The following is a 27728-nucleotide window of genomic DNA, read 5'->3' as shown; positions in this document are numbered from 1 at the left end:
TCTTCCATCAGAGTTGACATCTTCAACTCTATACTGTGTGCTAATAAAGCATTTAGGGGTGCAGGCCATTCAGTCACAAGGGAATATCCATTTGTTTCTAAACAATGGAAAGAAGACAGGACAATAGATGCTGTGATTAGTACTTGACTCTGAACATTGCCCAGGAAGTGAGATGTTCTATTTTTACATCTACCCATCTATCTATCTGTCTGTCTGTCTGTCTGTCTATCTATCTATCTATCTATCTATCTATCTATCTATCTATCTATCATCTATCATCTATATATCTTTGCTGTGATTTTTGCTGGCAATTGAGCAAAAAGTCTTATGGATGCTAATAAAGTGCTCTATCACTAAGTTATACCAAAACTAGAGTCTTAAACAGATCCTTTGCCATTGGTGGCACCTCTCTGGAACCCAGTAGTAAACAGTGGTGTCTTAACATGTCTAGAAGATATAGACACAAACAGATAGGCACACACTTATATTCTTTAAACTCCCCAAACTTACAATCTAAGTATTTTTATTACACAAATAAAACAAATGGGAGTAGATGATTCTCTCTAAGGCACTCAGTTTCAGCCTGCCTGATGACAACCAGGACTGAGTCAGTGAGACCCACATTCCTTAAGGAAAACTCCCTGTCTTAAGCTCATTATCCTCCAAGGCAGCCAACTCTAATGTTGTCTAGCTGGTTACTGATCACACTATCCTTGGTGCTCTTCCTCATGAGATCAGAACAGTCAATGTCTAAGTACACCCTAGGCTTTTTCACCCATATTAAACAAAGGCATTGACCTCTCTGCTTCATCCTATTTACTAGTCATTGGCTGTCAAGGGCAGAAAGGCTTGGCTGCAAGCCATTCATTCCCTCCAGCTGACTTGAAGACAGCTCCATTCACACCACCCAGATTACAAAGTTATGATTTCAAAGCAGACTCACTGCTTGCTCAGTACTCATAATCTGCTATACCGTTGTCCCAATAATCATAACATTAATAACAAAATGACTATGGTAATTATAAAGAATTTACATTTATGTGGGAAACAAACACAGTATACATTTATCAGCATAAGATATTCATTAGGAAAGATGAAAGAGACTCATGAGTGTGTGTCTTTCATGAAGGGAGTGTGAGAATAAAACTGCTCATTATTCAGTTAAATGCTTCAACTATCCCAGAAGAATCTATGTGCCTTCTCCTGGATATGTCTCCAGCCTTGGCATCTGTGTCTACCCTTGGCTCTGGAATGTTGCAGTTGCCACCCTTAGGGTTTCAAACATACAGTCCTCACCTCCTCCACTTCCACCACCAAAATATGGTCATTGCCTCTATGTCCACATAGCTGAGCTCTATGTGGTGTGTAACAATCATAAGATCTAATTCTCACATTTTGCCCTGAGAGCTGAGATTTATAATACTAATAAAGATTTCAACAGAATGTGGAGGATAAACAGCTCAGAGGAGCTCAGCTTAAGAGGTTGTTCCAAAGTTTCTACTCATCACCCGTGGGTCATGGATCAAAATAAAAGCGTTAGTGAGCTAATATTACAGAGTCTACCAGGGTAAGCTTGTTTTGGAATCAGCAACGATCCCTTCATAACAACTTATTATTTTGAAAATTCCCTTTTGGAACAATGGTCTTTATATGAATTTTTAAAAGATCAGGCAAATCTGTTAATAAGACATAAACATGGAAGGGAGGGAGAGAATTCTGAATGCAGATATCAAGGACCTCAAATTCTGACATTTGCTTTCAGCCAATTTAGCAATCAAAAAAAAATTAAATATTATTGAGGCTCTGCTTCAAGAGATGCTTTGAAAGTCCCTGGGGTAGTAACATCAGGATCAGGACACCCATGAAAGCAGATTGGGATGGGCATGTGCACCCCCAGTGGGAAGCAGGAATGGTGACCCACCTAGCATCTTAGCCCCAAGCAGTCCCACCCCTTGACCTATCAAACTGTTACATTCAATGAGAAATATGACCAGTGACTCAGATCTAGAAATGAAACGAATCCTATGCAATTAAAGCAAGTCAAGGTCATTCTGTACATTTCTGCTTGAGAACATACTGCTCTGTCCCATTGCTAGGTATTTACTTTTACTGCCAAACAGAAGGAGGTCTCTTTTCTTTCCCTAATACTGACACCTCAAATACCGAGTCCTCCAAAACACGATAGGTTCTGTTTCTTTGTCTCCATAACACTTTCGGAAGTCTAATTATGAAAGTACTGTATGCCTATTAGGGAACATTTGGAAAATAACAAAAAGAAACAATTACCAGAGGCTCCAGATATTAATGGTTTTGTGTACTTTACAGTTTCAGACTTTGTGATGTAGTTGAAGTCATGGGGGGGGGGGGCATGGGCACTTCTGACTGTTAGTTCTATCCCTTTGTCCTGGAGATCATTCCATACCCATTCTCTTCTTGCAAATAATTTCTTCGCTCTTTCATTCAGTCCAGTCTGGGCAGCTAGCACACCCATGCTGTGATGCAGTGATCATAACTTAGCACTGAGGTAGCTTGACCCTGCAGTAGTTTTTGAGAGTATGCAGTACTGTGTTCATCTCTGTATAATCTCATCAACTTAGCCTTTATGACATAACACACATTTGCTTGGGTTCCAGTCTACTTAACTGGCTCTTGCTTTTAGCTGGAGACTTTAGTTTCAACTGAGACCTGCTATACAATTTGCAGCACAAAGTTTAAACCTAAAGTTATTCTAAATTATTAAGAGTTTCAAGACACTTAATGGAGGTTATTTACCAAGACTAGCCACTTTTGAGCATAAAGATTTTTGTAGATGCACAGGTCATATGCCTGTGAGCCGAGCCCTCTCATCCTTACAATACTTCTGTGTCCTTACTTAGTGCTCATTTATAAACTATTTTACCCAGAACAACTGAGTCTAGGTACTGTATCACCAACACAGTCCACTTTTTATTCCTTACCACCCACTTTACTCCCAAGTTCAACTGTTCAATTGCCTGTTACCCCTGAGCACTGTGTCCAAACTGGGACTCATCCCTACTCCAATCCTTACTCCAGTAAGACCAAATCCATTATTCTAGTTGTTCAGCCAAAGACAACTAAAAGCATATTTCTTAGTACATTTCTTCTGATTAATCAAATACATGCACATTACATAAGACATAAAGTAAAATTTTCTACATTTAAAATATTTCCCAAATTTGATTGGTCAAATGCTCTAACCTCCTCAAGCCCTGAATTAAGTTTCTTCCCCAATCCTTATATTGTGGTATGGTCTTAGATCTCTTGGCTTTCTTTATGCTAGTGACAGGCTATCTTTCATACAGATATCAGTTCTCCTTTAAAATACAAGTCACAGTTGGCTACTTCCAAATGACAAATTTGAAATCTGTGAAGAACATCCAATCTCATCTATTAGGTTTTAGTCTTTAAAAGTGGCTCTCCAAGGGTCCAAGAGGCCTGACAAAACTTCCAACTTTGCTTCTTATCAGTACCAGCAGTTTCTTATCAACCACAGTAGCTTTTTCATTATTTTTCAAACTTTTCCTTGTACCCATAAGTCTCTCTGCCTAGGATACTCCTGACTAGAAATGTGAATGACTTGCTTTCTTAATTCCATCAAGCTTCAACTTCCTAGAGAGACTTCTATATAGAACATCTACCCTGCACATTTCCTCTGGTACACTTAATTATTTCTTTTATTCCAGAAGCAACAGCCACCTTCTAATTCTGGACCACACCAATTATTCTTGTAATTTCCTCAGAAATGCCAGGGATCCATAAAACATGGTATTGGTTCTGAATCTCCACTCCCTTCTGAGCTTTGATGAAATGCTATACACAAAGTAGGATCTGTCTCCCCATTCAGGAACCTAAAGGCCCAACGGTGTATCCCTAGGGAGCAGAAGTATGAGTCCCTTTTGACCAATAGTGAGGAGGACACAAGTAAAGCCATGCAAAAAAAATGAAAGAAAGTAGATCTCAAATACTGAAGAATAACCAATACATCCTCTATCTCTTTTCCCTCTTTCCACTATGAATTGATGTCCATATGGATAGGTACATATACACATAAGCACATAGAATCTCCTTTTGCACAGAACTTTTGGGAGTGTCCAACCAATGACTGGTCCAATTTGAGAACCATGCCATAAGAGACATGTCCAGAACCCATGTCTGACACTGGAAGGCCAGGAACCTAGGATAGACCTAGGATAGTACCAAACACTACAGACAAAAAAGAAACAAACAATCAAAAGACAGTCAATGAAATGATTCCTAATAATACTCTGCTATACTTATAGACCAGACTGGAGCCTAGCATAATCATCATCAGAGAGAGGCTTCATCCATCAACTGATGGGCACAGATGCAGAAACCCACAGCAAAACATTAGGTGAAACTTGGGGAGTCCTGCAGTAATATTAAATCCTCAATATCTATTACCATAACTTGAGCCTTATACAGTTTATACATGTATTGAATTATACACTGTGGTCAAGAATTTCTGGAAAGAAACTGTGTTTATAATGGCTGATTGCCTGATAAACCAGCAGTGATGTGGAGAGACTGGAAGGCTGCAGGCTCAGAGGCTAATTACCTTACCTGGGGTAACTTTAGCCCCAGTAGCCTTCCTTGCCTACCTCTGTCTGAACTAACATCTTGTGACTAATTGGTAAAAACCTTTCTGAATCTATTAGCTTAGTAGACCTCAAGCTTCACCAACCCCAAAGCTTAGAATGTTGTCAGATAACATCTTGGGCCTGTAGAGAAGCTTCCCTTGTCTTGTAACCACCTTTCTGATGTTCCCATCAGTGTATTTCTAAGTTGTCTTGACTTATGACTTTGTTTTGTAGAGCCATAAAACTTCAAGAAACTGCTTCCACTTTGAAACATGAAATTTTGAGTAACCTAAATCTGTGTTCCTGAGCCATGGTCACTCAAAATGTCCCCAGGATAAACTATCTCTTGCTCCCTTTAAGATGAGAGCATTACTTTTTTATTAATGTTTTTAAATAATTTTTTTATTCATTCCACATACCAACCACCGAAGATCCCTCCTTCCTCCCTCCTCCCACTCTCTCCAGCCTTCTCCCCAAGCCCATACCCATAGCTCCTCCTCCAAAAAGGTATGGCCTCCCATGGGGAGTCAGCAAAGCCCTGAACATTCAGCTGAAACAGGTCCAATCCTTTCTCCCTGCACCAAGGTTTTGCAAGGTGTCATACCATAGGTAATGGGCTCCAAAAAGCCAGTTCATGCACCAGGAATAGATCCTATTCCCACTGTCAGGGGCCCCTCAAACAGACCAAGCTACACAACTTTCTTGCCCATGCAGAGGGCCCAGGCCAGTCCCAGGTGGGCTCCACAGCTGTCAGTCCAAAGTTCATGAGTTCCCAATAGCTTGGGTCGGTTGTATTTGTAAGTTTCCCCATCATGGTCTTGATGCCCCTTGCTCACAGAATCCCTCTTCCCCCTCTTCAACTGGACTTCCAGAGCTTGGCATGGTACTTGGCCATGACTCTATGCATCTGTTTCTATCAGTGACTGGATGAAGGCTCTATGATGACAGTTAGGGCATTCACCAATCTGATCCCTGGGGGTAGGCCAGCTCAGGCATCCCCTCCACCACCGCTAGTAGTCTAAGCTGGGATCATCCCCTCACAACAGGCATCTCCCTATCTCCATGAGGACTCCCTCTATTGAGATATCTCCCTCATTGCTCTACCACTCTGCCCCATTCCAGTTTGACCACCCCATTTCCCCATGCTCCCATCCCTCATCCCCTACCCTCCATTGCTCCCTCTTACCCCCAATTTACTCAGGAGATATCATCTATTTCCCCTTCCCACGGTGATCCCTCTTAAAGGGTCCTCCTTGTTGGCTAGCTCCTCTGGAGCTGTGTGGGTTGTACTCTGGTTGTCCTTTGCTTGACTTCTAGTATTCACTTATGAGTTAGTATATATCATATCTTTCTGAGAGTGTTACCTCACTCAGGATGATTTTTTCTAGTTTCATCCATTTGCTGGCAAATTTCATGATGTCATTGTTTTTACGGCTGAGTAGTGCTCCATTGTGTGTATGTACCATATTTTCTTTGTACATTCTTCAGATGAGGGACATCTAGGTTGTTTTCAGGTTCTGGCTAATATACGACTAATGCTGCTATGAACATAGTTGAGCAAATGTTCTTGTGGCATGACTGAGAATTCCTTGGGTATGCCCAAGAATGGTATCATTGGGTCTTGAGGTAGATTGATTCCCAATTTTCTGAGATGTCGCTATACTGATTTCCAAAGTAGCTGTTTAAGTTTGCACTCCCACCAACAGTGGAGGAGTGTTCCCTTTGTTCCACATCCTCTCCAATATAAGCTGTCTTCAGTGTTTTTTATCTTAGCCATTCTGACAGGTGTAAGATGGTATCTCAGAGTCATTTTGATTTGCATCTCCCTGATGACTAAGGTTGTTGAGCAATTCCTCAAATGTCTTTTGGCCATTTGAGATTCTTCTTTTGAGAATTCTCTGTTAAGTCCTATAGCCCATTTTTAAATTGGATTGTTTGTTATTTTGATGTCTAGTTTCTTGAGTTCTTTATATATTTTGGAGATCAGCCCTCTGTGAAATGTGGGGTTGAAGATCTTTTCCCATTCTGTAGGCTGTCTTTTTGTCTTATTGACCATGTCATTTGTCATACAGAAACTTCTTAGTTTCAGGAAGTCACATTTATTAATTGTTGCTCTCAGTGTCTGTGCTACTAGTATTATATTTAAGAAGTGGTCTCCTGTGGCAATGCGTTCAAGCTACTTCCTACTTTCTCTTCTATAAGGTTCAGTATAACTCAATTTGTATTGAGGTCTTTGATCCACTTGGAATTGAATTTTGTGCATGTTAATAGATATGGATCTATTTGTAATCTTCTACATGTTGACATCCATTTATGCCAGCATCATTGTGGACGATACTTTATTTTTTCCCTTGTATGGCCTTGGCTTCTTTGTTAAAAATCAGGTGTTCATAGGTGTGCTGATTAATGTCAGCATCTTCTATTCAATTCCATTGGCCCACATGACTGATTTTATGTCAATACCAAGCTATTTTTATTACTATAGCTCTATAGTAGAGCTTGAGGTCAGGGATGATGATGCCTCCAGAGGTTGCTTTATTGAACAGGATTGTTTTGGATATCCTGGGTTTTTCTGTTTTTCCATGTGAAGTTGAATATTGTTCTTTTGAGGTCTGTGAAGAATTGTGTTGGTATTTTGATGGCTATTGCATTGAATCTGTAGATTGCTTTTGTTAAGATTGCCATTTTTACTATGTTGATTCTACCTATTCATGAGCATGGGAGATCTTTCCATTTTCTGATATCTTCTTCAATTTCTTTCTTTAAAGACTTAAAGTTCTTGTCACACAAGTCTTTCACTTGCTTAGTTAGAGTTACCCCAAGGTACTTTATATTATTTGTGGCTATTGTAAAGAGTGACATTTCTCTGATTTCTTTCTCAGCCAGTTTATCATTTGTATATAGAAGAACTACTGATTTTTTAAGTTAATCTTGCTGAAGGTGTTTATCTGCTATAGGAGTTCCATGGCAGAATTTTTGGGGTTGCTTTTGTATACTATCATATCATCTGCAAATAGGGAAAGTTTGACTTTTCCTTTCCAATTTGTATTTGCTTGATCTTTTGTTGTCTTATTGCTCTAGGTAGAACTTCAAGTACTATATTGAATAAATATGGGGAGAGTGGACAGTCTCATCTTGTTCCTGATTTCCGTGGAATTACTTTGAGTTTCTCTCCATTTAATTTGATGTTGGCTGTCGGCTTGCTGTAAATTGCCTTATGTTTAGGTACGTTCCTTGTATTCCTAATCTCTCTAGGACCTTTATCATGAAGGGGTATTGGATTTTGTCAAAGGCTTTTTCAGCATCTAATGAGATGATCATTTTTTTCTTTCAGTTTGTTTTATGGTGTGTTACATTGATAGATTTTTACGTTGATAGATTTTCACATGTTGAACCATTGATGCATCTCTGGGATGAAGCCTACCTGATCATGGTGGATGATTTTTTTGATGTGTTCTTGGATTCAGTTTGCCAGTGTTTTATTGAATATTTTTGTATCAATGTTCATGAGGGATATTGGTCTGTAATTTCTCTTTCTTTGTTGCATCTTTGTGTGGTTTGGGTCTCAGAGTAACTGTAGCCTCATAAAAAGAGTTTGGCAGTGTTCCTTTTGTTTCAATTATGCAGAAGAGTTTGAAGAGTATTTGTATTAGCTCTCCTTTGACATTCTGGTAGAATTCTGCACTGAAACCATCTGGTCCTCGGCCTTGTTTGGTTGGGAGATTTTTAATGACAGTTTCTATTTCTTTAGGGCTTATAAGTCTATGAAAATTGTTTATCTAGTCTTGATTTGATTTTGGTATGTGGTACCTATCCAGAAAATTGTCCATTTTGTTTAGATTTTCCAATTTTATGGAGTACAGGCTTTTGAAGTATGACCTGATGATTCTCTGGATTTCCTCATTGTCTGTTGTTATGTGACCCTTTTCATTTTTGATTTTGTTAATTTGGATGTTATCTCTTTGTCTTTTGGTTAGTTTGGATAAGGGCTTGCCCATCTTGTTGATCTTCTTAAAGGACCAACTCTTTGTTTCATTGATTCTTTGTATTGTTCTTTTTGTTCTATTTTATTGAATTCAGCTCTCAATTTGATTACATCCTGGCATCTATTCCTCCTGGGTGAGTTTGCTTCTTTTTGTTCTAGAGCTTTAAGGTGTGCTGTTAAATTGCTAGTGTGAGATTTCTCCAACTTCTTTATGTGGGCATTTAGTGCTATGGATTTTCCTCTTAGCACTGCTTTCATAGTGTCTCATAAGTTTGGGTATGTTGTACATTCATTTTCAGTGAACTCTAGGAAGTCTTCAATTTCATTCTTTATTTCTTCCTTGACCCATTGGTAATTCAGCTGAGCATTATTCAGTTTCCATGAAATTGTAGGCTTCCCATAATTTTTGTTGTTGTTGAAATCTGACTTTAAGTCGTGGTGGTCTGATAAAATATAGGAGGTTATTCCATCTTTTTTGTATTTGATGAGATTTGCTTTTGTGACCAAGCATGTGGAGAAGGTTTCATGGGGTGCTGAGAAGAAGGTATATTTTTTTGTTAGGGTGAAATGTTCTGTAGATATTTATTAAGTCCATTTGAGTCATAACATTTGTTAGATCCCTTGTTTCCCTTAAGTTTCTGTCTGGCAGATCTGTCCATTAGTAAGAGTGGGGTGTTGATGTCTCCCATGACTAGTTTGTGGGGTTTGATGTGTAATTTGAACTTTAGCAATATTTGTTTACATGTGTGGGTGCCCTTGTATTTGGGGCATAAATGTTCAGAATTGAGACGTCATCTTGGTGGATTTCTCCTGTGATAAATATGTAATGTCCTTCCTGATCTCTTTTGATTGATTTTAGATTGAATTCTACTTTGTTAGATATTAGGATAGCTACATCAGCTTGCTTTTTAAGTCCATTTGATTGGAAATTCTTTTCCTAGCCTTTTACTCTGAGATAATGTCTGTTTTTGAAGTTGAGGTATGTGTCTTGTATTCAGCAGAAGAAAGGATCCTGTTTTCATATCCATTCTGTTAGCCCATGTCTTTTTTTTGGCAAATTGAGTCAATTGATAATAAGGGATATTAAGAACCAGTGATAGTTATTTCCTGTTATCTTTTGGTGGTAGTGTGTATGTGTTTCCCTTCTTTGGCATTTGCTGCTGTGGGGTTATCTATTGCCTGGAGTTTTCCTTCTAGTGCTTTCTGTAAGGCCGGATTTGTGCATAGGTATTGTTTAAATCTGGTTTTGTCTTGGAATGTCTTGTTTACCCATCTATGGTAATTGAAAATTTTGCTGGGTATAGTAGTCTGTGCTGGCATCTGTGGTCTCTTAGCGTTTCTATTATGTCTGTCCAGGACTTCTGGCTTTCAGAGCTTCCTTTGAGAAGTTGGGTGTTATTCTGATGGATCTGCCTTTATAAGTCACTTGGCCTTTTTCCTTTGCTGCTCTTAATATTCTGTCTTTATTTTGTATGTTAGTCATTTAATTATTATGTGGCAAGGGGACATTTTGGGGGGCCTAGTCTATTGGTATTCTATAAGCCTCTTGTATCTTCATAGGTATTTCCTTCTTTAAGTTGGGAACGTTTTCTTCTATGATTTTGTTGAATATATTTTCTGTGCCTTTGAGTTGGCATTCTTCTCCTTCTTCTATCCCTATTATTCTTAGGTTTGGCCTTTTCATGGTGTCCCAGATTTCCCGGACATTTTGTGTTACGACTTTTTTGGCTTTGGTGTTTTCTTTGACTGATGAATCTATTTCTTCTATTGTATCCTCCATGCCAGAGATTCTCTCTTCCATCTCTTATATTCTGTTGGTTATACTTGCTCTGTGTTTCCTGTTCATTTACTCAGATTTTCTATTTCCAGCATTCCCTTGATTTGGGTCTTCTTCATTGTTTCTATTTCAATTTTCAGATCTTTGACTGTTTCCTTTGCCTGTTTAATTGTTTTTTTCTTGGTTTTCTTTAAGGGATTTATTGAATTCTTCCAATTTTTGTTTGTCTTTTCCTCACTTTCTTTAAGGGAATTTTTCATTTCCTCTTTAAAGGTCTCTACTATCTTCATAAAGTTATTTTTAAGGTCACTTTCTTCTGTTTTTTGTATGTTGTGATGTTCAGGTCTTGCTGTTGTAGAACCACTAGGTTCTGGTGGTACCATATTGCTCTTTATGTTGTTGTATGTATTTTTTTGCATCAACCAATCTCTTTCTCCAATTGGTGCAAGAGATGTCTGTGTCTGAGGGAGTTGCTCTTGTTCCACTCTGTTATGGTTGTATCTGTGTCTCAGGGGCCACTCTTGATCCAATCAGAGCTCTTGGTCCAATCAGTATTGGTGGGTTCTTTGTCTCAGGGGACCCCTCTCTTGGTCCTATCAGAGCTCTTGGTCCTCTTGTAATCAGATCTCTTGGTCCAATCAGAGCTGGTGGAATCTGTGTCTCAGTGTGTGTCACAGTCGCAGGGTGATGGGTGGATTTGGGGCAGGAAGTGGGTCTTATAGATTGCAGGGTCAAGTCCAATGTGGGGTATTGGTGGGGCTGCCAGCCTGCAGGAGTCTTCCCTGCTGGCCTACACCTGGAACATCGATGGGCAGGGGGAGGGGGCAAGCACTTGACCCCCAGGTCCTGGGTCCTAGAGACAGGACTGTGGGCTAGGAGAGGAGACACTCACCTCTGGGTCCAATCAGAGCAGCCAGATTCTGTGTCTCAGGGAGCCACTGAGGTCACAACAGAATGGGTGGGTTTGGGGCAGGAAGTGGGTCTTGTAGATTGCAGGATCCAGTCCCATGGGGGGTGTTGGTGGGGATGTCTGTCTGCAAGAGTCTTCTCTGCTGGCCTGCAGTGATGTGTGTGGGAGGTGGGGCAAGGGTTTTGCTCCTGGGGCCTGAGTCCTAGAGCAAGAGCTTTATTTTTTTACATTGACAACACTGCACCATATATACATGTATACAAAAATTATTTATTGATTAAAAATTCTTCCAAACACATTTAAAAGCATATGTTTTTATAGGAAGTTAAACTCCATGAAAATGCAACATTTTATGTCTATAAGAGCACACATTTATTACACAAATTTATATTGCTTATAGAAAGTTTAGGAAACAGCTATACACAAAATAAGAAAATGTGAATCAGCCAGGCTGTGTGGTAGAGCATACCTTTAATCCTAGTACTTGGGAGACAGAGGCAGGTGGATCTCTGTGAGTTCAAGGACACCCTGATTTACACAATGGGTTCCAGGACATATAAGACTACACAGAGAAAGCTTGTCTTGAAAAACAAGCAAACAAACAAAGGCAAAAAATGTGAATTAAAAAAAAAAAGCAAAAAACAAAGGCTAGCCACTGTAGATATTTTGGCTTATATAGCTCTAGGTACTTTTTGTACACATTCACATAAATGAATACATTTAAATATTATAGCAGATCATCTTATTGCTAATATTTAATAGCCTAGCATAATTCTCAAATTTTCATGAATATTTATAACTTTGTCATTTTTAGTGTAGAGTTAAAGGGGTAAAAATACTGCTTGGTTAGGACATATTGGTGTATAATTTGATTCTAGGTTGGTGTGCTGATGTCTTATTTACTAATATCTATTTGTATTTTAATATACATCACAGGTTTCTTTTATGGACTGTCAGATTTTTATCTCAGGAACCTGCTGATTTTACGAATAGGTTTGTTGGCTGTTTTCCTATGCTTTCCAACAATGTTTTAAGTAATCTTCGGTGAGAGCTTTTGCTTTGCTTTTCAACCTTTCATGTATCACATCTTTTATTAGTATAATAATTAAAAATAAACTAGAAGGCCAAATGATTAAAGTAGGAGCTCAATTTGGTATGCCTAGGTTCAACAGACATAAAGTTCTTCAAATTTGACATAAATGTTTTGAAATACTGACTCTTGATTGTGTTTACCACAAATAGATTGCCCCACATTGCATGGATCACACTTGAGCATCCCTGCATAGCAGACAAAGGGTTAATATTTTTGGTGAAACACATTCTTCAACAAATAAATGATACTGGAATATAATCACAATATATTTACTTATAAGTTATACTTATTATCAAGTTATTTTTATAAATTTCCAGATGCTTGAATGCTGTCCATCTCAATTTCATTCTTAACAAACAGCACAAAAACATGCTTAAAGAAGTTTATTACAAGTAATACATATGGATCCTTGTTTTCCAGTAATATTTGAAGGCTGAAAACTATTTGGGCCAATTTTCTCACATCTCAGTAGATCATCCTTGTTTTTGACCCACAGTATGACTGATGCAGCCTTGCCTTTGCACTCTGAACAGGAAAGTGACATTATACATGGAACATCCTCTTCAGGTTGTGGCTCGAGTTCAGGAAAGTCATCAGGGCGCTTCCCATTGGGGACCTGTCAGTGATCATGAAGTGAAGTAACCTAGGGAGACTGCAGTGCAGGGTGTCATGGAAAACACAGCAGCAAGGGGATCAGGTGCTACTACACACTCCACAGAACATGTACTAGGTCACATGAATGACTTAGATGACATGATGCATAGACACAGAGGACAAACCATTGAGATAAACACCACTAAAGTGGTAAGTCTTCTTTTTGTTAGGGAAAAAAACAACATGTCCATAACAGCCCAATTTTTCCTTTATAGCCTATAGGTTTTTCTTTCAACCATCATAGCTAAAGACTCATGACTCTGATACAGTCTTCCCAGACAGCAGCATGGCTCACCCACTATCTGTTTACTTTGTATTCAGACCCCTGGGTCCTATCCCATAAGTACATACAATCACAAAGAGAAAGGAGATGCTAAATTTAGTAAACTCCCGAGGGATTTTTGATTCTGTTAACATCTAGAGATCCTAATCAGGTTCATTTCTCTTCCAATTAGAGAGTTATAAGGCAGGAAAAATCTGAGATTCAGAAGGCACCAACAAGTAACAAACTCTACCACAGGGGAAGAAACACACACACACACACACACACACATACACACACACACACCAGAGAGAGAGAGAGAGAGAGACAGAGGGACACAGAGAGAGAGACAGACAGAGAGAGACAGACAGAGAGAGAGAGAGATTGTGCACAAAGTACACAGAGACTCACTTTAGAGCAGAAGAACTGAAATCTGTTTTACCCGTGGAGGGCTGCAGGGGATCTTCAGTATTTTTGGTGGTGCAGGATGGGTACCCTTCCCCTCATTTTAGATTGGTCAGCTTAAACAGAAGAAAAGGAGCTGATAGGCCACACCTTCTAATAAACATGTTTTTGGTGGTACGGGCAGGTATCCCTCCTTTAATTTTGGGTTAATCAACTTAGACTAGTTGTTCTCAACCTGTGGGTCACAACCCCTTTGTGGGGGTCAAATGACTGTCCCATGGCGGTCATCTAAGACCATTGGAAAACATATAATTACATTATGATTCATAACAGTAGCAAAATTACAGTTATGAAGTAGCAATGGAAATAATTGTATGGTTGGGGGTCACATCAACATGGGGAACTGTGTGAAGGGTCACAGAATTTGGAAGGTTGAGAAGCACCTAGACAAATAAGGGAGAGCTGAGAGGCTCACAGTTCCCTCTGCCCTGTAAACATGTTCAGAAACAATGTTATATATATATATATATATATATATATATATATATATATATATATATATAATTAGCTGTATTCCTGTTCTTTTTCTAATTCCTATCCTTTCTCTAGGTTGTCAACAACTTGTTTTTCCATGCCCTATGATCCTTCAGGTGCATCTTTCTTTCATGGACTTATAAAAATAATTTGTTTTTTTATTTGGCAACTATGACTTTAGAAGGAACGTGAGTCCAGTGCCATGTGTGGAATAACTCCCCTCAAGTTGTTGGTCAGGATGATCTCAGATACTACCAAAATAATATAGGCTATTGCTAGTACTCTTGGTTGCCCACCAGAACTTGATGGTAAGACCCTAACAATGAATACACCACATATTTTGGTCATCAGTCTTGGAAAAATGAAGCTGGTACTGGCCTGGAAGCTTCCTCCTTGCTAACTAGCTTTCATAGTATCAGACAGCGTTTTACAAAATGCTCAGGAAGAAGAGTCACAGTCTTACCCAGATGTCAATGCTATGAGATACAATCAAGACTTGTTTGGAAAGATATGCTCATGGGTGGAATAGAGGAATGAGTGTTAGGGAGGTAGCTGATCCCTTTTTGACTGGATATCTGACCCTCTCCACAGAGCACGTGCCTGGCACTATAAATCTAGAGAAGAACCCATGGCTGGAGAGCTCATGTGTCCTAGGGGTGAACCTTCTACTATTATTTCTCTAAATGAGCTTAGTATCAAGCTACCTTCTAAACATGGCTATTTCTAAACCCATAGTTTACTGTAACTCTCAGTCTGCATCAGAGAAGTGTCTTTGTGCATTGGATGATGGCTTATGCAAAAATTCACAAATGGCCAAAGTGCAGAGAATAAGTATCTGTGGAGTGCTCGTCCATAAATGAGACACCTGTATCTACAGCTCCTAGCACTAAGGCTTGGGGACGGCAGTGAGAGAGGAGGCAGAACGATTGTAAGAGCTGAAGGTTAAGGAGAACTTGAATGAAACAATGTCTTAGACATTGCAAGAGTACAGATCTCATGAACTCACAGAAGCTGTTGGGTGTCTTCACAAGATCAAGCCAATCAACATTCAAGTGTGGAGTGGGATGTGTTCATGAGTTCCCATCACTAATTGAGAAGTTATGGAAGGTTGATGACTTTTAGGAGACAGAAAGCCAGTTTGCTTTAAGGTTATTGTCCCTGATAGGCTGACCACACTCCAGTAGGTGGTTGCACATCCACATATACATAAATAAAACTAACTGGACTCAATGGGCTACTTTAAGAAGAAATAAAGGATGTTAATTTGGGAAGTAAATGTGGAAGGGGATCCAGGAGATGGGGGAGGCAAGGATATGTGTGAATATTATTGAAATATATGAACATATAAAAGTCTCAAAGAATAAATTAAAAATTAAAGTTATTTGTTTTCTCTTCTATTACTGAGTGGCTTCATTCAGAATCATGTCCAAGTGTCTCTCAATCTCTCTTGTCATGATTTGACTGTGTACTGTCTCCACACTGGGTAAAAGCACATTGAAAATGATAGCTTTCTTCTACTGGGTCCTTTCCTGTCAGGCTCTCCAAGCAGAGGGCTGCTATGCCCTGTGGACAGGGCACCCTATAAGTGTTAGCGTGGACATGGTGGGCCAAAGAACAACAACAGGCCAACCATAAAGCTGAAATGGGCCTCCTTCCTGCACAGCATCTACACTCTTTCACTGCTTTGATTCAGCTGAGTTTGGACTTGGGACATTATTTTTCCTTGTACAACACCTCATTTGATCTGGGCAACTACACAAGACTGATAAGATAGTTTTCTTTCATCAGATTTAAAATTTTTAAATTTACTATCCAAGGAATATTCTTCTTCTTCCAGATGAATTCTTAGTATCATTTATTACTGTGCTGTTATTTTCCTCATCCAAGATATAAATAACAGTTCTGGACAGAGCCTTGTATATGACATTTATCTTAACCTCCCTGGGATTCAACTTGTTTTCTCAATTGAATTGTGAAGTCCTCAAGACAGACATCATGTATCACTCATGCTCTTTTTATAATCCCTTAATTTCCCTTTGTTCATTAAATACTAGGAAAAGCACTGTCATCCCAGATAGTGGCAGCAGGCAGCCAGTTTGGAATCCACATGTCTAGGATCAAATTGCCACTCCCTACAGTGGGGTCAGTTGAGTTGAATTTTTTAATTCAAGCATATATAGAACATTTTCTCTCAAACAAAATGTGAGAAATGTAGTACTTCTACCATGAAATTAGTTACCTTTGCATTGCTATAACCAAAAATCATAAATGAGCAATATCAGTAAAGATTTATTTTGGCACACTGTTTCACAGGGTTGGTCCATGTTTGTTTGATCATATGTGCTTGAGCAGAATGTCATAGCAGCAGGAGGGTAGTGGCAAAGCTATTCCTTTCATGATTGACCAGGTAACAGAGCAGGCAACAGAAAGCAGCTAGGGACAACATGCCTGCTCCAAGTGATCTATCTCCTCTTTTTAGGCCAAACTCTACAAACCTTCAGAACCACCCAGAATGGAGCTACCAATTGAGAACAAACTATCCATTTCATGAGATGGGGCACACACACACACACACACACACACACACACACACACACGCACATACACACACACACACGTACATGCACACACACATGCTCATACATACACACACATACTCGTGTGTGTCTGGTGTTTCAGATTCAAACTATTACAACTATTTCTTAAGAAAATAAACAGATAGTATATATAGATTACTTAACAGACTAACTATGTAATGCTTTTGAGGAATACTATTTCATAAGTATTATCTAAATGAAGAGAAGGGTGAAAATACATCAGTCATAAAATCTGCTGATATATTTATTCAATACTATATAGCTTTCTGTGACTACTACAAGAAATACTGAAGTCTGGTTAGCTTAAACATTAGAAATTTACTTTCTCGCAATTATGGAAGCCAAGTAAACATCCAAGTGTTTTGAGTGTTGGTTTCATTTCTGGCCCTTCTCCTTTGTCTATAATGACTATTTCCCCCCTGTGTCTCTTTTCTACTACACCTATATCCTAATAGCTTTTTCCTATGAGGACACTAATATATTACATTAGGTTCTACCCTATTAAATTAATTTAAAGTTAGTAACCTCCCTGAGACCCTGTCTTAAAATATATCACATTTTTAGGCACTAGGAGTTATTATGTCAAACGTGAATTAGTATCTGGCGGAATGCAGTTTGGTCAATAACAATCAGCAATAGGCATCACAGATATTATAAATAATATGTCATGGAAAACTGGAGAACCACCAAACCACTTTATGAGGTCTAGGTGAGACACACCCTTTCTGTTGTCTGGTGTGCTTATTAAACTATTGGGTTCCAGTTTCCCTGATATGGTGTGCCGTTAGAGTTTCAATTCTCTCTGATAAATGTATAGGGTAGTTCCCTATCTACTCCAAGGAAGTAGTCAGTTATCTGTCTATTGTGGGTGGTGCCTGAAAGATGGTGTATTTTCTGGGTAGGAAGAGAGGCTGTAACCTTCTGCCTCAAAACAGAGTCAGAAGCTGCTTGTAAAATGAGTCTTCTAGAGCAAGGTACAGCCTGAAAAAAATCACTGTTACATACAACGTGAAGTAATTTAGAATAGGACATAGCTTGTTCTCAAAATCTGCCACAAGGGCAGTGTGTTTAAATTAAGGCTGTCATTTTCCACCCAGCATGGTGCCCAGAGTGCAGGTTGCTGGGGCAGAGCTGCCTGTCTCAGGAGCAGCTGCTGGTATATAAATGTGAGCAAGCGATCCTCTTGTAACTCACTGGGATTTGATGATATTGCTTCATGCTGCACAGAAGACACTTGCTATAATGGCCTCCCAGCAGCAGATGCTTATGCAAGCATAGGGCTTTCCCTTACAACAGGCAAAGGAACACAGTATGCCAAAGGACACTGTTAACATGTTCATTAGGATAAAAACCTTAATGCAATATTTTTACTGCCTTTACCATTTTGTCTACAAACATGCTGGCTTCCTTTATGATAGAACTTTATCCTGGGTATAAAGGATTATTATTTTTGGTAACTGGAGTGGTATTTTTTGTATCCTTGTCTTTCTCTATGTAGAAAGAAGTCCCACTGCTGTTTGTAGAGGATGACAATAAACACAGAAAACTAGTGCTGCCTGCCCTCACATGGCAAACAGGAAGACTCCCAGCAACAGTTCTCCACTCACACCAGGATCGAGTTCACCAAAACATGCTAGATTAATAATTCAATTAAAAACCATTTTTCCTCACACTGCTATTTCTCAGTTATTAAGTGGAATTGATAATGAGTCAGACTATCTCTAGTAAGTCAAATTTGGGCTGTAGAAAGGAAGAAGGGTATATAAGGCTGATTAGGCAGCTGGAGCAAAGGCACAGAAAGTAATCTGAGAACAGAACCTCTCGAGGAAGGATATAGGACAAGGTAGATGAATGTGTATAGACACCATCATTAGCACCTTAGATGGAGGGTTTGACACTGCAGCCAGATCTCCAGATTAGAAGCCAAGAACAACTCACAACCCAACAGGCAAAACCTTTCAATTTTACGAATCACAAGTTTATGTGTTCACAGTTGCGTAGCAGTTAGGAAGGCAGATGTTTTAAGCAGGCAACATTATGCTGCACTCTGCTTAACTTCAGAGCATTGAGTACCCTGTGCCAGCCTCAATTGCCTCTTCTGTCTGAGTGATAATAGTCACAGTCATCCTTACAGTGAGATCATTGCAAGCAGGTATCTACAAAACTCTTGGAAAAATATCCGAGTCCAAAACAAAGCTGGAAGAAATGACCTTTAGTAAAAATGACTGCTAGCAGCTCTCAGAAATGAAAGCTTAGTCATATGTCTTTATAGAGGGTTGACCACAAGCATCCTTAATCATCTTCTGACATGGGAGACTTATTAAGTATGTGTCTACAACCAATCTCCAATGGATTGTGGCATCTCAGAGGCTGCTGCAGACTAAGTAGAGACCTTGCTATTAGGTCTCAGTTTAGGTCTGTCACCAATAGGATGGAGGTCAAACGGTTCACAGGTAGTAGATGTGACCAGAGCAGATGCAACCATGGCACAAGGACGAAGGGAAATGTGCCTGGCTAATTCTCCTGATGTTTCTGGAAGATCAGCCCTCTAGGTGGATATGAAGATTTGGGGCAACCTAGAAGAAACCAGGGAGGCAGCAGTGGTGTACAGTGTTGCAGTACAAGCAGTGGCCAAGGCGTTTTCCTTTGGGAATGCTGTTTTCTTTTCCTTTATTGAGCTACAACCTTATTCTCTTGGGTGTATTTGGGAGCTGGAATTTTTCTTCCTTGAATTAACTCTGCAGTTAGACAGTAGTTCCTCTCTACTTAGGCTTATTGGTAGGATTTTGAAGAAAGGAAAGAGTGGAGGAAATAAAAACTATGAGGATAAAAACACAAATTGATTTTTTCTCTTAAAAACAATTTCTACTTAATTTTAGACAGAGCAGTAATTGATTTTTAAAACTATAAGGCGAGACTTCCCTTCTGGTCCAGAGCCACTTCCTGAGACTTAGAGACCGGCCCCCAGCTCCCAGCCTGCCCCCGACTTCCCTTCTGGTCCAGAGGTGAGTACCCGGATCCAACCCGGACCCAATCCCTGGACACCAGCCGCTCCGGGAAGACCTGCCCAACTTGGCACCAGGTTCTGGCCACCGGACAGCTCCCCTTCTAGCCCCATCGGGAGGGATCCCCTTTTCCAAGCCCCCCGGCAGCCCCTGCAATCTCCGCGCCCTGCCCCCACGCCCATCTGCCCGCGACTCCAGCCACTTCCTGAGACTTAGAGACCGGCCCCCAGCTCCCAGCCTGCCCCAGACTTCCCTTCTGGTCCAGAGGTGAGTACCCGGGTCCAACCCGGACCCAATCCCTGGGCACCAGCCACTCCGGGAAGACCTGCCCAACTTGGCACCAGGTTCTGGCTACCGGGCAGCTCCCCTTCTAGCCCCACCGGGAGGGATCCCCTTTTCCAAGCCCCCGGCAGCCCCTGCAATCTCCGCGCCCTGCCCCCACGCCCATCTGCCCGCGACTCCAGCCACTTCCTGAGACTTAGAGACCGGCCCCCAGCTCCCAGCCTGCCCCCGACTTCCCTTCTGGTCCAGAGGTGAGTACCCGGGTCCAACCCGGACCCAATCCCTGGGTACCAGCCACTCCGGGAAGACCTGCCCAACTTGGCACCAGGTTCTGGCTACCGGGCAGCTCCCCTTCTAGCCCCACCGGGAAGGATCCCCTTTTCCAAGCCCCCCGGCATCCCCTGCAATCTCTGCGCCCTGCCCCCACGCCCATCTGCCCGCGACTCCAGCCACTTCCTGAGACTTAGAGACCGGCCCCCAGCTCCCAGCCTGCCCCAGACTTCCCTTCTGGTCCAGAGGTGAGTACCCGGGTCCAACCCGGACCCAATCCCTGGACACCAGCCACTCCGGGAAGACCTGCCCAACTTGGCACCAGGTTCTGGCCACCGGACAGCTCCCCTTCTAGCCCCATCGGGAGGGATCCCCTTTTCCAAGCCCCCGGCAGCCCCTGCAATCTCCGCGCCCTGCCCCACGCCCATCTGCCCGCGACTCCAGCCACTTCCTGAGACTTAGAGACCGGCCCCCAGCTCCCAGCCTGCTCCCGATTGCCACTCTGGACCAGAGCCCGCCCCGGACTTCCCTTCTGGACCAGAGAGTAGGACAAGAGAACTCCCTTTTGGACAAAAGAGAGAGTCTTCCTGAATCTGTCAGCTCTTTCTGAAACAAGTACACTGATAAGACGAAGAAAGAACCACAAGGAGATGGGCAGACGTCAAGGCAGAAGTACATACAGCAAAATGAAGAGCAATACAGCATCACCAGAACCTAGCCCGCCTCCAACATCTAGACCTGAACACCAAAAATTGGAAGAAGCAGAAGAAAGTAGCCTTATGAGTAACTTCATGAAGAAGGTAGAGGCTTGTGTAGAGGAAAAGACAAGGAAATTGGAAGAACGCTATAAACAACTAGAGGAAAGAGCAAACAAATTAGAAGAAAACAATAAAGCCCTCCAAGAAAAAAATAAATTCCTGGAAGAAAACATTAAAGTCCTGGAAGAAAACATTAAAGTCCTGGAAGAAAACAATAAAACACTGAAAGAAAATCATGAAAAAGCAATGAAACAAACAAAGGAAACAGGCCAAGAACTGAAAAAGGAAATTGAAAAAATAAAGAAGACACAAACAGAGGGAATGCTGGAAATAGAAACCCTGAGTAAAAGATCAGGAACTTCGGATGCAAGTATAACCAACAGAATGCAAGAGGTGGAAGAGAGGATTTCTGGCATTGAAGATACAATAGAAGAAATAGTTTCATCAGTCGAAGGAAACACTAAAGCCAACAAAGTCATGAACCAAAATGTCCAAGAAATCTGGGACACCATGAAAAGACCAAACCTACGAATTATAGGGATAGAAGAAGGTGAAGAATACCAACTCAAAGGCACAGAAAATATATTCAACAAAATTATAGAAGAAAACTTTCCCAACTTAAAGAAGGAAATGCCTATGAAGATACAAGAAGCCTATAGAACACCAAACAGACTAGACCCCCAAAAAAAGTCCCCTCGACACATAATAATTAAACAACTAAATGTACAGAATAAAGAAAGAATATTAAGAGCAGCCAAGGAAAAAGGCCAAGTGACCTATAAAGGTAAACCCATCAGAATAACACCCGATTTCTCAATGGAGACTTTGAAAGCCAGAAGGACCTGGACAGATGTAATGCAGACACTAAGAAACCATGGATGTCAGCCCAGACTAATATACCCAGCAAAACTTTCAATCATCATAGACGGAAGGAACAAGACATTCGAAGACAAAGCCAGATTTAAACAATACCTATCCACAAACCCAGCCCTACAGAAAGCACTAGAAGGAAAATTCCAACCTAAGGAAGTCAGATACACACTCGAAAACACAGGCAATAGATAAAGCCACAACAGTAAACCCCAAAGAAGGGAAGTACACACACACTACCACCAAAAATGACAGGGATGAACAATCACTGGTCGTTAATATCCCTTAATATCAACGGACTTAATTCACCTATAAAAAGACACAGACTTACAGAATGGATACGAAAGCAGAACCCAACTTTCTGCTGCATACAAGAAACACATCTCAAATTCAAAGACAGACACTACCTAAGAATAAAAGGCTGGGAAAAGACTTTCCAATCAAATGGTCTTAAGAAACAAGCAGGGGTAGCCATACTGATATCCATCAAAATAGACTTCAAACTAAAATCAATCAAAAGAGATAAAGAAGGACATTACATATTCATCACAGGAAAGATCCACCAAGATGAATTTCAATTCTGAACATTTATGCCCAAACACAAGGGCACCCACATATGTAAAAGAAACATTACTAAAACTTAAGCCACATATAAAACCCCACACATTAATAGTGGGAGATCTCAACACCCCACTTTCACCACTGGACAGATCTCCCAAATCGAAACTTAACAGAGAAATAAAGGACTTAACTGATATCATGACCCAACTGGATCTAATAGATATCTACAGAACATTCCATCCTAACAAGAAAGAATATACATTCTTCTCAGCACCCCATGGAACTTTCTCTAAAATTGACCACATACTTGGCCACAAAGCATATCTCAACAGATACAAAACAATTAGAATAACCTCCTGTGTTCTATCAGACCACCATGGGTTAAAGTTAGATCTCAACAACAACAAAAACTACAGAAAACCTACTTTCTCATGGAAACTGAATAATGCTCAACTAAATCACCAATGGGTTAAGGAAGAAATAAAGAAAGAAATTAAAGACTTCCTAGAGATCAATGAAAATGAAGACACCACATACCCAAACTTATGGGACACAATGAAAGCAGTGCTAAGAGGGAAATTCATAGCACTAAATGCACACATAAAGAAGTTGGAGAAATCTCACACTAGTGACTTAACAGCACACCTGAAAGCTCTAGAACAAGAAGAAGCAAAGTCTCCCAGGAAGAATAGACGCCAGGAAATTATCAAAGTGAGAGGGGAAATTAATAAATTAGAAACTAAGAGAATAATACAAAAAATTAATGAAACAAAGAGTTGGTTCTTTGAGAAAATCAACAAGATAGACAAGCCCTTATCCAAACTAACCAAAAGACAGAGAGAGAGAATCCAAATCAACAAAATCAGAAATGAAAAGGGGGACATAACAACAGACATTGAGGAAATCCAGAGAATTATAAGGTCATATTTCAAAAACCTCTACTCCACAAAACTGGAAAACCTAAAAGAAATGGACATTTTTCTGGATAAGTACCACATACCTAAGTTAAATCAAGACCAGATAAACTATTTAAATAGCCCAATAACCCCTAAGGAAATAGAAACAGTCATTAAAAGTCTCCCAACCAAAAAAAGCCCAGGACCAGATGGTTTCAGCGCAGAATTCTACCAGATCTTCAAAGAAGAGTTAATACCAATACTCTCTAAATTGTTCCACATAATAGAAACAGAAGGAACATTACCAAACTCCTTTTATGAGGCTACAATTACCCTGATTCCTAAACCAAACAAGGATACAACAAAGAAAGAGAACTACAGACCGATCTCCCTCATGAACATTGATGCAAAAATACTCAATAAAATATTGGCAAACAGACTCCAAGAACACATCAGAACAATTATCCACCATGATCAAGTAGGCTTCATCCCAGGGATGCAAGGGTGGTTCAACATACGAAAGTCCATCAATGTAATACACCATATAAACAAACTCAAAGAAAAAAACCACATGATCATCTCACTAGATGCAGAAAAGGCATTTGACAAAATCCAGCACCCCTTCATGATAAAAGTCTTGGAGCGATCAGGAATACGGGGAACATACCTAAACATAATAAAGGCAATATATAGCAAACCAACAGCCAACATCAAATTAAATGGAGAGAAACTCAAAGCAATTCCACTAAAATCAGGAACGAGGCAAGGCTGTCCACTCTCCCCATACTTATTCAATATAGTACTTGAAGTTCTAGCCAGAGCAATAAGACAACATAAGGAGATTAAGGGGATACAAATTGGAAAGGAAGAAGTCAAGCTTTCCCTATTTGCAGATGACATGATAGTATACTTGAGTGACCCCAAAGATTCCACCCAGGAATTGATAAAGCTTATAAACACCTTCAGCAACATAGCAGGATACAAGATCAACTCAAAAAAATCAGTAGCCTTCCTATATACAATGGACAAAGAAGATGAGAAGGCAATTAGAGATACATCACCCTTTACAATAGCCAAAAATGACATAAAATACCTTGGGGTAACACTAACCAAGCAAGTGAAGGACCTATATGACAAGAACTTTAAGTCCCTGAAAAAAGAAATTGAAGAAGATGTCAGAAAATGGAAAGATCTCCCATGCTCATGGATAGGCAGGGTTAACATAGTAAAAATGGCAATCTTACCAAAAGCAATATACAGATTCAATGCAATCCCCATCAAAATACCAACACAATTCTTCACAGACCTGGAAAGAATAATACTCAACTTCATATGGAAAAACAAAAAACCCAGAATAGCTAAAAGAAACCTGTACAATAAAACAACTTCTGGAGGCATCACAATCCCTAACTTCAAGCTCTACTATAGAGCTACAGTAATAAAAACAGCTTGGTATTGGCATAAAAACCGACATGTGGACCAATGGAATCGAATTGAAGACCCTGACATTAACCCACACACCTATGGACATATAATTTTTGACAAAGAAGCCAAAAGTGTACAATGGAAAAAAGAAAGCATCTTCAACAAATGGTGCTGGCATAACTGGATATCAACGTGTAGAAGGCTGCAAATAGATCCATATCTGTCACCGTGCACAAAACTTAAGTCCAAGTGGATCAAAGACCTCAACATAAATCCAGCTACTCTAAACCTGCTAGAAGAGAAAGTAGGAAGTAATCTTGAACGCATTGGCATAGGAGATCACTTCCTAAATATAACACCAGTAGCGCAGACACTGAGACAAACAATCAATCAATGGGACCTCCTGAAACTGAGAAGCTTTTGTAGAGCAAAGGATACGGTCAACAAGGCAAAGCGACAGCCTACTGAATGGGAAAAGATCTTCACCAACCCCACAGGTGACAGAGGACTGATATCCAGAATATATAAGGAACTCAAGAAATTAGACATCAAAACGACCAACAGTCCAATTGAGAAATGGGCTTTAGAATTAAACAGAGAATTCTCAACAGAGGAAACCCAAATGGCTGAAAGACATTTAAGGAACTGCTCAACATCCCTAATCATCAGGGAAATGCAACTCAAAACAACTCTGAGATACCACCTTACGCCTGTCAGAATGGCTAAGATCAAAAACACTGAAGACACTTTATGCTGGAGAGGTTGTGGAGCTAGAGGAACTCTCCTCCACTGCTGGTGGGAATGCAAGCTTGTACAACCACTTTGGAAATCAATATGGCGCTTTCTTAGAAAATTGGGAATCAATCTCCCCAAGATCCAGCTATACCACTTTTGGGCATATACCCAAGAAATGCTCAATCATACCACAAGAGCACTTGCTCAGCTATGTTCATATCAGCATTGTTTGTAATAGCCAAAACCTGGAAACAACCTAGATGCCCTTCAACTGAAGAATGGATAAAGAAATTGTGGCACATATACACAATGGAATACTACTCAGCAGAGAAAAACAATGACATCATACGGTTTGCAGACAAATGGATGGATCTAGAAAAAATCATCCTGAGTGAGGTGACCCAGACTCAGAAAGACAAATATGGTATGTACCCACTCATAGGAAGATACTAGATGTGGAACAAGGATGACTGAACTGCTACTCACATCACCAGTGAGGCTACCTGGAAAACGGGACCCCAAAAAAGACATGGAGAAATGGATGAGATCTACATGAACAGCCTGGTCATGAGTGGGAACAATGAAGAGCGACGGTCGAGGGAAAGAGAGTGGGAGATCCTAGCTGGATCAAGAAAAGAGAGGGAGAACAACGAATAGGAGACCATGGTAAATGAAGACCACATGAGAAGGGGAGGAAGCAGAGAGCTAGGGAGGCCCACGGAGATCCACAAAGATACTGCCAGAAAAGACTGCTGGCAATGGACGAGAGACGGCAGGAACTGACCTACTCCGGTGATGGGATGGCCAGACACCCTGTTAGTTGTGCCATAAACCCCATCCAAGGAAGGTCTGAGGAATCTGGATGCAGACATCCATGGCTGGGCCCCTGGTGGAGCACTGGGAGTCTAATTAGTGAGAAAGAAGAGGGTTTATATGAGCGAGAATTGTTGAAGCCAGGGTTGGATAAAGCACAGGGACAAATAGCCAAACGAATGGAAGCACAGGATCTATGAACCAAAGGCTGAGGGCCCCCAACTGCATCAGGCCCCCTGAACGGGTGAGACAGTCATTTGGCTTGATCTGTTTGGGAGGCAGCCGTGTGTTAGTGCCGGGTCCTGGGCTTGTTGCATGAGTTGACTGTTTGAATCGTGGGACATATGCAGGGACACTTGGCTCGGTCTGGGAGGGGGGGACTGGTCCTGGCTGGACTGAGTCTACCAGGTCGATCCCGGTCCTCGGGGGAGACCTTGATCTGGAGGAGGTGGGAATGGGGGGTGGGATGGGGGAAGGGGGAAGGGGGGCGAGAGTGGGAGAACAGGGGAATCTGTGGCTATTATGTTGAAATAAATGATGTTGTAAAATAAAAAAAAATAAAAAAAAAAAAACTATAAGGCTGTGCCATGAAGACACTGAGAGGGCATTTTATTAGAAATGAAAAGTGCCAATATTTAATTATATTTATTTTTCCACTAAAATACATGAGCACAGTCTTGATGAACAGTAAGCACCAACTTTTATGTCTTTTGCTCTAAGATATGTCTGGAAAAGGTGATGTTAACAAAATATATTAGATAATTACTGTCTTGACAATAGTGGTTATAATTGTTATGGACAAATTAAATTAATCATGTTTGCATGACTGGAATATCTGACTGTCTTAGTAACAATAAATGTTTCCATGTCCTGGTAAGATTACCATATTAGATGACAACTTTTACGAAGTAGAAAATGCCCAGACCATGCGCTTGGATTAGCAGCTGAGTCACTAAGCACTGGCTGACAAGGACATGAACTAAAAGAAAGCTGAACTGCCATCAGCAAGAACAAGTTGAAAAGCACAAGAATTTGAGCACCAAGGACAGGAGAAGAAAAAGGAGGCTGTGGAAGACGGTGGTCAAGCAGTAGGAGACAGAAGCCAAGGGACGCTTTGTTGCATCATATTTGGTCACACTGTGAACCCTGAGATTGCATTATTGACTGGAAAAACCCGTTTCTAGTTGTGGGGTGGCTCAGCTCTCGCACACACCTTTAATCTAAGAGCTTTCTGCTTGAATATTGTAAACAGGATTAAATAAAGTCAATCATAGGTA

This window comes from Peromyscus leucopus, chromosome 5 (genome assembly GCF_004664715.2).
Source record: "Peromyscus leucopus breed LL Stock chromosome 5, UCI_PerLeu_2.1, whole genome shotgun sequence".
In the NCBI taxonomy this organism is placed as follows: domain Eukaryota; kingdom Metazoa; phylum Chordata; class Mammalia; order Rodentia; family Cricetidae; genus Peromyscus; species Peromyscus leucopus.
Note: the sequence above shows the minus strand (reverse complement) of the source record.